A 13,734-nucleotide genomic window follows, 5' to 3' on the forward strand; every position below is an offset into this window, starting at 1 on the left:
GATGTGTTTTTCATCTTTTTTTCTTTATTTGAATCGCTGCACGTCTGGCTGATACATGTAGATGTCCGGTGTCACATGAGAAGACACAGGGTCATCTAACATTCAGCAGATTTCACTCATCCTGATCTCCAGTCTGCATTTCACTGTCAATACGTCTTTAGAAATGACTGGTCTACTGTTTCAGTGCTTAATAACTTAAAAATATTAGCTGGAATGAAAATAAAATCTTTATTCTTTCTTTATTTTCATCATATTCAACCCACATTTGTGAATGAATGTATGAATGTTTCATCATTAAAGCTAGAATTAAATGTGAACCAAACACTGGACATTGGGGGTGGGCGGGGGTATCTATCACCATGTTTGGCTAGAATCATCCAGAAAGCAAGTGCTGATGATGCTTTCTGGATGAAAGATGAAACATTTTTAAGACCAAAAGTCCAGTTGTCTTAATTCAAGCCTTTTGCAAGTTACCAGATAGTCTGACTGGATAGTCAGTATATTCAGCTATATAAGTCTTCAATAGCACAATTCTTTTGAGGTTTGTGTTTGTGAGAAATCCGGACACTCATAACAGGTTGTGCCGGTTTATCATGTCCATAAACCAGGTGCATTATAATTAGAGACAATTACTTCTACATTTCCAAAATTCCCACCAAATTATCTTCTGGCAGTTTCAGTTGCCTTCCATTCATTATTTTTCATTTTGTTCTATTCTACTGTCCAAGTCAATTTCCACTAATCATCCACATAGTTACAAAGTTGTCTGTAACTCCCGCCTGCCAGGTGGAGGCAGCGTCCTGTGCAACTTTCCACACTGCTTTATTTTAGAAACTATTCATAATTTTGGGGGGGGACAGTTAATCGCAGTAGTTTAGTCTTGATTCAGTTTCAGAGACATGAAATGGTTGCTGTTTGTGTCTCTGCTTGTTCTCGTGTCTGTCTGTTTTGTTTGTGTTTTCTCTCTTGCAGATTTCAAAGGCTTGTGTGCCCGTTGTGTGTTTCACTGTGTCTCTCTCATTTCAGACTAGCAGCAGATGCCCCCCCGAACACCCCCTCACATATGTTTATATTAATTCTAAAAAAAAAAGCATTATAGATTAGATTGTATATTAAATTGCATGTATATGCTTTAGGTTTTACCAAACTTAACTATTAATATATATGCAGACAAAAAAGAAGAAACTATATATCATGCAATAGTTTCTTGATACAACACTTTTTATTAACCTTTATCTATACAGGTAAAATATCATTGAGACCCAGGGTCTCATTTACAAGAGAGACCTGTTTTAGGTAGGCAGCAGCAAAACTGTGACAGACTCACAAGGGGGAACCTAAGAGCGAGACAGTGGTGGAGTAAAGAATTAATTTATTGTAGGGAAGGGGAAAAAAGGGGGTCCGGTTAGGGCAAAGGTGGTTGCTGGCACGGGGAATTGCTGGCAGGGGAGGAGAGGAAAATGGAGGGCTGAGTGGAATGCAGAGGTTGAAGCTGGAGGGAGAACAGACTGGTTGGTAGCTGGCAGATGAGAATGGTCCTGGGGGAACAGTCAGCAAACAAGCTCAAAAAACAAGAAGATTTCACTACGATTTCACTTGAATCGGCCTGAAGTGCGCACCACAGAGGTTTGACAACAATCTGGCGAGGAGTGGTGGAAAAGCCAGTGTAGATATACTGCAGTGGAGATAAGTTGATGGATGGCAGGTGTGGAGGAATCCAGGACCTGAGAGTTAGTGGCAGATGACCACACACACGCCAGCACACAAAACAAAACACAGGGAGAGACACAAGGAAACACAAGGGAGGGGAGAACACAGGGAAACACAGGGGAAGAAGGAGGTACAGCCATGGCTGTAACAAAAACACAAAATTACAGACTAACTGAATGTACAACAGGACAAAAACAAATTAGGAACATATTAATAAAAATAAAATTAAGGAAAAAAGGAACTAGTACAGTACATGTGCAGACGAGTTGTACAGATGCATTTATATTTTGGGTTACCCCATTCATATAAATAATGCAAAGAGTGGGTCAACGGAACCTTGCGGCACACCATTATTAGTGTTTAGGACTGTGCACATTGCTTGCAGCCGTAAAAGTAGTTAGAGAACCAGCCAACAGCACGGTCTGACATTCCAATGGTAGACAGTCGCTGACATAAAATACTCTGATCGACTGTATCAAATGGCTTTGACAGATCAATAAAAAGTGCAGTATTTCTTGGCATCCATGGCTTCCACAATATAATTTATCACCTTAATGGCAGCAGTTGCTGTACTATCCTGCTTCCTAAAACATGACCGAAAGGAAGATCAAATATTGTTCAAGCTCAGGTAGTCCTTGACCTGGTCATTTACCAGCCTTTCAAGAACTTTTGATAAAATTGAGAGCTTGGAGATGGGCCTATAATTTACTATTACTGTGATATTAAAGTAAATTAGTTTCATTTGATCCAATATTGATGGCAGATGTTGGGATTTTTTGTTCATCAGTTTCATATTTAATTATTGTTTCATCAATATTTTGTTCTATATTTTAGTTTTTATACTCTTACTTGATCTTTCTTCAGGATTCTTGACTGTTATTAGCAAACAGGTATTTTAGAAATATGATATGACAACCCCAATATGAATTAAAGGCACCTCTCAGATGCAGAATATTTTGCATAGTTGTGCAACCAAGGTACATTCAGAAAAAATAGAGGGACACATAAACACACAAAGCTGAATACATTTAAAAGTGCAGACATAATTAGTGCTGAACTACAAGTATTTTTTTTTTTTTATTTTGAGAAGGAAGAGGAGCAGCTTGTGTCAGCTTGTGTGTTTGAGAAGGATGTCATGCTTTCTTGGCATGCAAAAGCCGCAGTGTTTTGTGTGTTAATCTGTGTGATCTTCACAATTATTGCAAGTACTGGCAAGCATACATTTTGGCAGATTCGACATATAGAATCGGCCACTAGACATTGGCCTCTATGAGCAATCTGATTGGTAAAGTGGTAGCCCTTGACAATCAATTCAATTCACTCACTCACTCACTCATCTTCTCCCGCTTTATCCGTTACCGGGTCGCGGGGGCAGCAGCCTCAGCAGGGATGCCCAGACTTCCCTCACCCCAGACACTTCCTCCAGCTCTTCCGGGGGGAGCCCGAGGCGTTCCCAGGCCAGCCGAGAGACATAGTCTCTCCAGCGTGTCCTGGGTCTTCCCCGGGGTCTCCTCCCGGTGGGACATGCCTGGAACACCTCCCTAGGGAGGCGTCCAGGAGGCATCCGGTACAGATGCCCAAGCCACCTCAGCTGACTCCGAGCTCCTCCCGGGTGACCGAACTCCTCACCCTATCTCTAAGGGAGCGTCCAGCCACCCTGCGGAGGAAACTCATCTCGGCCGCTTGTATCCGCGATCTTGTCCTTTCGGTCACTACCCAAAGTTCATGACCATAGGTGAGGGTAGGGGCGTAGATTGACCGGTAAATCGAGAGCTTCGCCTTTCGACTCAGCTCCCTCTTCACCACGACGGTCCAGTACATCGACCGCATTACTGCGGACGCTGCACCGATCCGTCTGTCAATCTCACGCTCCATTGTTCCCTCACTCGTGAACAAGATCCCGAGATACTTGAACTCCTCCACCTGAGGCAGGACTTCTCCACCCACCCAGAGAAGGCATGCCACCCTTTTCCGGTCGAGAACCATGGCCTCGGTCTTGGAGGTGCTGATTCTCATCCCTGCCGAGTCGCACTCGGCCGCAAACCGCCCCAGCACATGCTGGAGGTCCCGGTCTGATGAAGCCAACAGGACAACATCATCTGCAAAAAGCAGAGATGAAATCCTGAGGTTCCCAAACCGGATCCCCTCCGGCCCCTGGCTGCGCCTAGAAATCCTGTCCATAAAAATTATGAACAGGACCGGTGACAAAGGGCAGCCCTGCCGGAGTCCAACATGCACTGGGAACAAGTCTGACTTACTGCCGGCAATGCGAACCAGACTCCTGCTTCGATCATACAGAGACCGGACAGCCCTTAGTAGAGGGCCCCGGACTCCATACTCACTCAGCACCCCCCACAGAATGGCACGAGGGACATGGTCAAATGCCTTCTCCAGATCCACAAAGCACATGTAGACTGGTTGGGCAAATTCCCATGAACCCTCGAGCACCCTGCGGAGGGTGTAGAGCTGGTCCAGTGTTCCACGACCGGGACGAAAACCGCATTGTTCCTCCTGAATCCGAGGTTCGACTATCGGCCGTAATCTCCTCTCCAGTACCCTGGCGTAGACTTTCCCCGGGAAAGGCTGAGAAGTGTGATCCCCCTGTAGTTGGAACACACTCTCCGGTCCCCCTTTTTAAACAGAGGGACCACCACCCCGGTTTGCCACCCCAGCGGTACTGTCCCCTTCCTCCATGCAATGTCGCAGCGGCGTGTCAACCAAGACAGCCCTACGACATCCAGAGACTTGAGGTACTCAGGGCGAATCTCATCCACCCCCGGTGCCCGGCCACCGAGGAGCTTACGAACCACCTCGGTGACCTCGGCTTGGGTGATGGATGAGCACGCCTCCGAGCCCCAACCCTCTGCTTCCTCAGTGGAAGGCATGTCAGTCGGGTTAAGGAGATCCTCAAAGTATTCCTTCCACCGTCCAACAATGTCCCCAGTCGAGGTCAACAGCTCCCCACCAGCACCATAAACGGTGCCGGCAGAGTACTGCTTCCCCCTTCTGAGGCGCCGAACGGTCCTCCAGAATTTCCTCGAGGCCGACCGAAAGTCCTCCTCCATGGCCTCCCCGAACTCCTCCCAGACCCGAGTTTTTGCCTCCAAGACTGCCCGAGCCGCGGCCCGCTTGGCCTGCCGGTACCTATCTACTGCGTCAGGAGCCCCACCGCCCAACATAGCCCGGTAGGACTCCTTCTTCAGTCTGACGGCATCCTGTACTTCCGGTGTCCACCACCGGGTTCTAGGATTGCCGCCACGACAGGCACCGGAGACCTTGCGTCCACAGCTTCGAGCCGCCGCGTTGACAATGGAGGCAGAGAACATGGTCCACTCGGACTCGATGTCCCCCGCCTCCCCCGGGATCCGAGAGAAGCTCTCCCGGAGGTGGGAGTTGAAGATGTCCCTGACAGAGGGCTCGGCCAGATGTTCCCAACAGACCCTCACAATCCGTTTGGGTCTGCCCGGTCTGTCCAACCTCTCCCTCCGCCAGCGCATCCAACTCACCACCAGGTGGTGATCAGTTGACAACTCAGCCCCTCTCTTCACCCGAGTGTCCAAGACATGCGGCCAAAGGTCAGCTGAAACGACAACAAAGTCGATCATTGACCTCCGGCCTAGGGTGTCCTGGTGCCACGTGCACTGATGGACACCCTTATGCCTGAACATGGTGTTCGTGATGGACAAACTGTGACTCGCACAGAAGTCCAACAACAAAACACCGCTCGGGTTCAGATCGGGGAGGCCGTTCCTCCCAATCACGCCTCTCCAGGTATCACTGTCATTGCCCACGTGAGCGTTGAAGTCCCCCAGTAGAACAATGGAGTCCCCAGTTGGAGCACTATCAAGTACTCCTCCCAGGGACTCCAAGAAGGCCGGGTACTCCCCACTGCTGTTCGGCCCGTAGGCACAAACAACAGTGAGAGACCTTTTCCTGACCCGAAGGCGCAAGGAAGCGACCCTCTCGTTCACCGGGATGAACTCCAACATATCGCGACTGAGCTGGGGGGCTATAACCAAGCCCACACCAGCCCGCCGCCTCTCACCCTGGGCAACTCCAGAGTAGTGGAGGGTCCAGCCCCCTTCAAGGAGCTGGGTTCCAGAGCCCAAGCTATGTGTGGAGGTGAGCCCGACTATCTCTAGCCGGTATCTCTCAACCTCACGCACAAGCTCCGGCTCCTTCCCCCCCAGCGAGGTGACATTCCATGTCCCCACTGTGAGGGTTTTAGTCCAGGGATTGGGTCGTCGAGGCACCCCGCCACGACTGCTACCCAACCCACATTGCACCGGCCTGCCATGATCCTTCCTGCGGGTGGTGGGCCTACTGGAAGGCGGACCCACGTTGCCGTTTCGGGCTGAGCCCGGCCGGGTCCCACGGGCAAAGACCCGGCCATCAGGCGCTCGCCTACGAGCCCCAACCCCAGGCCTGGCTCCAGGGCGGGGCCCCGGTGACGCCGATCCGGGCGACGTAACGGTCCTCCGATGTTTCCTCTTCATAACAAGCTTGTGAACCGCTCTTAGTCTGGCCCGTCACCCAGGACCTGTTTGCCATGGGAGACCCTACCAGGGGCGAAAGTGCCCCCGACAACATAGCTCCAGAGTCAATTCAATTCAATTCAATTCAATTCAATTCAATTCAATTCAATTCAATTCAATTTCAATTCAATTTTATTTATATAGCGTCTAATACAACAAAAGTTGTCTTCAGACGCTTTCCAGAGACCCAGAACATGACCCCCGAGCAATTATTACATAAACAATGGCAGGTAAAAACTCCCCTAGTGGGCGAAAAGCCTTAAGCCAAACAGTGGCAAGGAAAAACTCCCCTTTAGGAAGGAAGAAACCTTGAGCAGGACCTGGCTCATAAGGGGGGACCCTCCTGCCGAGGGCCAGACTGGGGGTCGAGGACGTCAACAGCACAGCAGGCAGGTGGAAGCAGCAACGGGATGACCGGGGGTGGGGACCGCAGGCCAGCACGCAGCTCCGGCCCAATCATCAAGCCCCAGGTTGGGGTGCAGGGTCAGGGAAAGGTTGAGAAGGGGCAGGGCCAGAGTCTAATCAGAGTTAACCGGAAAGGACAATGGTTAACATACTAGATAAACAGCGATGGCACAGAAACTAAACTACACTCTATCATCTCATTGGTTTGGATTTGGATTCTGTTTCATTGTATTATATTTTCATTATTATCCATCGTATTTTCGATCCTTCTTGACTTCTATCAAAAATGAAAACACTGACTGATGACAGCGGGCTCTTATCAGAACTCTGGAACTCTTGGAACTTTATCCCCAATTATGTATTCTCAAAGATAGGTGGCCTTAAATTCTTATTACTTTGTCGTTACAATGTTACAACAATTCCCCTAAAACTATCATATTTCCACAAACAAATGCTTCTCTCCTGGTCTATTTATAAGCAAAACTTCTGTCTGTTTCATTTGGAACAATAAAGACATTTTGTATTAACATAAATCTTATCTATGAAAAATTGGTTTAAACATGGAATCTATTTGTTCAAACAGTTGTTCAATTCTAATGGCGTCATACTCTGAACTTTTAGACACATATAGTATCCCTATACTACCAAAGGAATATGCTCTCGTTTTTGATGCTATTCAAATCAGATCAAATCAAACTTTATTTATATAATACTTTTCATACAATAGTAACGCAAAGTTAATAAAATCAACATTTAACACACTCATGGTTAAACCCCCCCCCCTTTATAGACATTAACATAATCATGAACATAATAAATAAACATCATAAATAAAAATAAATATAAATAATATAAATAAATATATATAAATATATATATAAATATATAAAATATATAATAAATAAATAAATAAATAAATAAATAAATACCTGGCTTGACGCTGAGGTGGGGAACAATATCTTGGGGATTTATCCACACCAGGAGCCCCCCCACCAATGACCAATGAGGGCATCGTCACAGGGTTAACCGCCCATGTCAGGGCCGGCCGGCGTCCACACCACAGCCAAGGCTGCAGGACTCTGAACCCAAACAGGCCGATCCCCACAGCAATGACCCCACAGGCCAAGTAGGCATAGTCCCCGCTGTGGAGGATCCCCATGAGGAAAAGCACTTGGGTTAATATATTAAACAGTAAAAACAACATTAAAATAAACCTAAGAACAATCTGGCATCACAATGCTCCTTAAAAGGCATGTTACTTCTGAGACCAGCTCAGTGAGACTAGATCCTGTCAAAACCGATATAGATAAAATCTGTTTTTCCGCTAAAACAAAAAAATAACAATCGCTATATATGCAATTTATATCAGAAAGATAAGGTGTCTGTTCCATATGCAGTGTCTTACTGGAATAACTTGGTTCTGAATCTGAACTGGAGGAAAATTTGGTGTCTTCCTTCCAAATATATTATTATAAACAAGGTCAAGGAAGATTCCTTGAAAATTATTCATCTATTTTATCCGTGCAAGCTCTTCTTATAAAGGTACAAAAAGGATATTGATTTCTCCTGTTCATTCTGTAATAATTCTATAGAAAACTTGCATCATCTTTTCTGGTCCTGTCATCTCTCCTATGCTTTCTGGCAAGGTTTATGTACATTTATTTCCCAAAAAATCGATTTCAATTTTACTCTTGCATATGAATATGTATTGTTTGGTCCCTTTTCTTATGATCCTACCAAATCAGACCAATATTATATTATCAATTTAATTATACTGCTCGCAAAATACCACATCCATAAGTGTAAATTCTGTAATCAAAAACCCTCATTCCTGATCTTTGTTAAGGAACTTAAACAGTATTTTATGACAATACAACACTCTCAAAATAATAACGTTGTCAAAACCACTGATCTATGTCTGCTCTTTAATATTTACTGAAAACGTAATCTTTTTCTCCCTCAATCACAAAACAGTACCGTGAAATATGATCATTTTTACTAAACAATAGAATAAAGACTCTAAAGTTTCTAAACTTTTCATTTTGATAAAGCCTTAGGGCTGGCTATGCTGCTATGATTTATCCATTTAATTTTGCTGGTATAGTCTGCTGGAGGGAGCTCCCATCATGCACTGGGCTCTGTGTTCAGTCTGGTCATGTTTAAAACCACATACGGTACTATTTCACCGAGTCTTAATGTTTTTGCCAAAATGTAGTGAATATAGTGTTCAAGCAATTGCATAACCTATAATTAGATGGTTCAAGACCACTGGAAAAATGTTCACATATACTATAATGTATCATAATGCAAGGCACAGAATTGCATTATACTACAGCAGAAGTTAGTTGATCACATAATCAAAAGAAAAAATTTGGAGGTGAGGAGTTGTGATTTAATGGTGGGTGGCTTGATCCCAAGCTCCAGCAACTGCTGGCGATAGTCCTCAGGCGATATAATGGGTATACACCCACTGATGTCGTATTTGTGTAAGTGGGTGAAAGACAAATCCTTTGTAAAGCACAGTTCAGCAAAAGCAGGTTTTGCAGGTTTTTCTCGGTGGACACCATTACATGTATGTAAGGAGATCTATATGGCTACAGCAGTGACTTTATTATTTATACAATCAAATGAAAGATTAATTTGACCTGTCACAAAAAAGGGTTAGCATACAAATAAATAGTTTGGAAATTATAAAAAATGATAATGCCAAAAGTTAGTGGAAAAAAAGGGTACAAAAAATACATTTAAAAAAATCCTAGAAAAATACAACTGGTCAATTTTAACATTGAGAGTTTTGTTTGATTTAACTTAGTAGAAAATTGCTTTTGACTTCTTATTTGACAGTGCAGCGCAACTCCTAACAAGTACAAAACAAAATGCCTGTACAATAACAATCACAGTTACGGACAATGTACAATCACCAGTCAGCCCAAAGGGCCTGCCACATCATAACAATCTGGCCAGCCGAGGAAGAGAAATTTGGCGAATATGATGGCGTACTGCAAAAAAGTTATGAGTAGGTTTTGCATGAGTTAAGAGCACAATGAAACACACTGGCAACAAATTAGATAATTTTGTATCAAACCGCAATTTGTTTCTTATCTCCAAATAGGAGAAATAAGGGGAACGGGATGTAAAAGAAAGGAAGGAAATGTTGATTAAGTAAATATACTTTAGATGTTTATGAAAACATTAAAAAATCCACAGGAAAGGGAAATCTGTTTAAAATCATGAAATATTTTCCTTTTTACATACTTACATGATAACTGTACATGGATGTTTCCAATGTTTGCACAGCATTATGTGAGTGTTGGTTAAGAGCATAAAAGCTGAACGCTGCCTGTTCGTGTTTGGTTCTAACTCTGGATACAGAAAGTAGGCGTGAGCCAGACCACCTGAGGGTTCTGGTGGTTCCTAATGGACCAGGATATCAGAGATGTACTTTGTTCCGAGACCACTCAGAGATTTATAAACCAACAGCAGGATGTTAAAATCTATTCTGTGACAGACAGGAAGCCAGTGTTAATATCTAAGAACTGCAGTTATATGGTCCACTCTCTTGGTCTTAGTGAGGACTCTGGCAGCAGCGTTCTGAATTAACAGCTGCTGATGGATTTTTTAGGGAAACAGCGTTACAGTAGTCCAGTCTACTGAAGATAAAAAGCAAGTTTTTCAAAAGTTCTGCTGAGAATTCAGCCCTTTAATCCTTGATATGTTCTTAAGGTGATAATAGGCTGTTAAAATTCAGGTTTAAGTCCAGAAACACTCCCACATTCCTGGCTCTACTATTGTTTCTACTAAGTGCTGACTTGTAATCTTTCTTACTTGGCTCAAAACACTGTTATTTCTGTTTTGTCTTCATTTAACCGAATACAATCCTGCACATCCAATTTTTAAATTGATCAATGCATTTGATCAATATTTGAATATTATTATACTGTCCAGGTGAGATTGTCATATAGATTTGTGTGTTATCTGCAAAGTTATGGTAACACATATGTTTTTTTTTCCTAATTTGAGCGAGTGGGAGTGTATAGATGTTAAACAACAAAGGCCCCAGAATTGCCACATGTTATTTTTGTAAGCTTTGATTTGTAGTTACCTAAAGACACAAAATAGTTCCCGTCTCTAAGATAGGACTCAAACCAGGCAAGTGCTGAGCCAGAAAGTCCCGCCTAGTTTGTCTAACAGTCTGTCAAGATGCTATGTTCAACCTTGTCAAATGCAGTTTTGAGATCCAGTAAAACCTAGACTGAAGTTTTGTCACTATTCTTACTGGAGTGGATGTCCTAAAGGATCTTCCCTAGAGCTGTCTCAGTACTGTGGTGAGGCTGGAAACCTGCCTGGAAGACAATAAAATGGTCATTTAGTGTCAGCAATTGTTCATTTCACTAAGAAAGATGAGGTTTTAATAACAACCCATGGCTGTTCATGAGTGACATGTCTAAACTGTTCTTTTTAAAATGTAGCTTAAATCTGTTTAATGTATAGTTTGTATCAGAAAAACACAACATACTTTGAGAACATTCAGAGGTCTTAGCCTCTGAATATATATCAAGTCCTGTGGGATATCTGATTATTTCCAAGAAAGTCAAGAGCACCAAAATCAATTGGATTATTGTTTTTTGTACATTCCACCCATGTCCCAGATTTCATGATGTTCTGCACAATAATTTATGAGTATTCTTCCTGACAGACAAACACAGCCAGCTCTGAATCTTTGCACTGGAATTAACTATAACACAGGACCAGTGAGAAACAACAGATGGATGCAAACTGACAAACAAGCGTTCTAATTTAGTTGAAATTAAAAAAGAATTTTGCTCTCATAGCATGCAATACTGATACCTACACTGTATATGTCATTATTTTTCACATACACCAAGTTATCTTTTTAAGAACTCGGTGTGAATGTAGACTAGTTCCATGTACTATATATATATATATATATATATATATATATATATATATATATATATATATATATATATATATATATATAGTATATATATGTATCTAGAGAGAGAGAGAGAGAGAGAGAGAGAGAGAGTCTACGACCTTTGCTCAGTATTTTTGTGGAATTCATTGTCCCATTCAATAGATTGACAAACAGTATTCTCTTCACAACAGACTCCACCTTGAAGCTTTTAAATAAAAGAATCACCTCACCTGTCAGACTTAAACACATGTATAGAATAAACACAAAAGCATCGTTTTACGCACCCAAATACCAATCTGCCCTTTGACAAGTACACAGTACAACACAAAAGGACTGGAGAAGCTGGTTTGCAGGGATTGGACTACATGAATTGCACGAGTCACTGTTTATTATTTTGTACTTGGTGTTTCTTGTCCTATAAATAGAGGTTGTCCTCTCGGTGCAACATCAGACTCATCAGGAGACCAGTTGGTGGCACAGACGTACTCTTGCTTCACTTTGTGGTCACAAAGAAGGTGAGTTCAGATTGAGAGCAAGCTGTAGAAGTGAAGCGATTTTGCAAATGTACTGTAATACTTTTCTTTTGATTTTCTCAACACAGTAATTTCTCTCCAGTTTCAGCCATGGCTCGCCTGGAAGACTCCATTAAAAACATTGTGGATATGTTTGTTGAGTATGCTGATGGTGATGGCAAGTTGAACAAAGAAGAACTGAAGAAGATGGTTGAGAAGGAAATTCAAAACCCAGAGCTGAAAGTAAGATGACATGAATACACCTACACTTGTTATCTTGTTTTTAATGATCCATTTAAAGCTTTTAAATAACTTTATTAAATACAAAAAATGCACTTTCCAGGCTAAACTCTCTGCAGGTGACTTTGAAAAGACAATGGGAAAGATGGACAGGAATCGTGATGGAGAGATCAACTTCAGAGAGTTTTTGAAGTTCTTGCCTTTCATGGCCAGATGCTACTATCAAAAGAAGACAGGCAAGGGTCAAGAAGATGATGAATAAATTACATATATATACTGTATATGTAGATATATATATATGTTTTTGTGTTAGCTCATTTGTCAAAAGTTAACACGTAAAGTAAAAGTACAAACTATCCACCACTTTTGATTTGTTTTGTCTATCTTTGCATGTTTTTGACCATTTATCATTTCATTTCAAATTTCTATTTTGCACTTCCTCCATACTGCATCACATTTTGAAAACATGTCAATTCGTTTAATCTATTAGAACAAGAGAGGACACTTGCTATCAGTGGTCTGAATATATGTCATCTGTGGATAACCAGGTGTTCCTGGCATTTAAACTACATTTACCTGTTTGGCAGATCATGTGATCCTCTACAACATACAAGTGATATTTGTTGTCAGTGTGCCGGTTAATAACTTAAATACAACAAGCGTGCATGGTAGTGTATAGAAAGAATATATTTTCATCATTCTAATTAATTTTCTTTCGTGGATAAATTGAGTATTTTTGAATTTCATCCTGGAAACAAAAAAAAAGCGGTTTCAGACAGGTTGGGATATTGCCTGACAAGGAAATGAACTAGGTTCCAACGAGACTATTATGGTTGAAATCAATGCATGGAAAAGGTTAGGGTTAGGGTTAGGGTTCTTAGATGATATCCATTCTGAAAAATATAGCATCTTTAAACTGCAGATGCTTCTTTGGAATTGAACATTGGCAATGGCAGTGTATTCACTATTCATTGACTGGACAAGCATTTCTGATCTCAGCCCTCATAATCAGTTTTACTCACTTCTGAAGTTTCATGACTTCTTTTTTCCCCAATTTTGATGTCATTGTTTTGGAAAAATGTCCCCACAGACGTACAGACTGTGGTATAGCTGCATGTCACTGATGAATATTCCCCTTCCTCTCTGCATTGGAGATAAATCCTTTTGATCCTCTTGCTCAGCTCTTGGAAACTTTCCAAACTAAATCTTTCTGTGGTACAGATTATTAATCTGCAAAAATGTTTTCAATTAAGGGGGAAAAAAGGGGCTGAGATCAAAAAAGAATAAGACAAAGGACTTCTAAAGAAAAATATTTCAGTCTATTGATTTATTAATGTGAAATAAGGCATTAGAATTTCAAAGACTTGAATAAAAATGAAAAGGCAACAACAAT

At 42.3% G+C, this 13,734-nt stretch overlaps 1 long non-coding RNA gene across 1 annotated transcript; it reads left to right on the forward strand.

Moving 5' to 3' along the window:
• Positions 1-11,948: 11,948 nt before the first annotated feature.
• Positions 11,949-12,706, forward strand: LOC133441029 (uncharacterized). Its single transcript, XR_009782384.1, has 3 exons — positions 11,949-12,104; positions 12,205-12,344; positions 12,445-12,706. It is a non-coding gene; the product is annotated as an uncharacterized LOC133441029 (long non-coding RNA).
• Positions 12,707-13,734: the final 1,028 nt, after the last annotated feature.

This window comes from Cololabis saira, chromosome 3, assembly GCF_033807715.1.
Source record: "Cololabis saira isolate AMF1-May2022 chromosome 3, fColSai1.1, whole genome shotgun sequence".
In the NCBI taxonomy this organism is placed as follows: domain Eukaryota; kingdom Metazoa; phylum Chordata; class Actinopteri; order Beloniformes; family Belonidae; genus Cololabis; species Cololabis saira.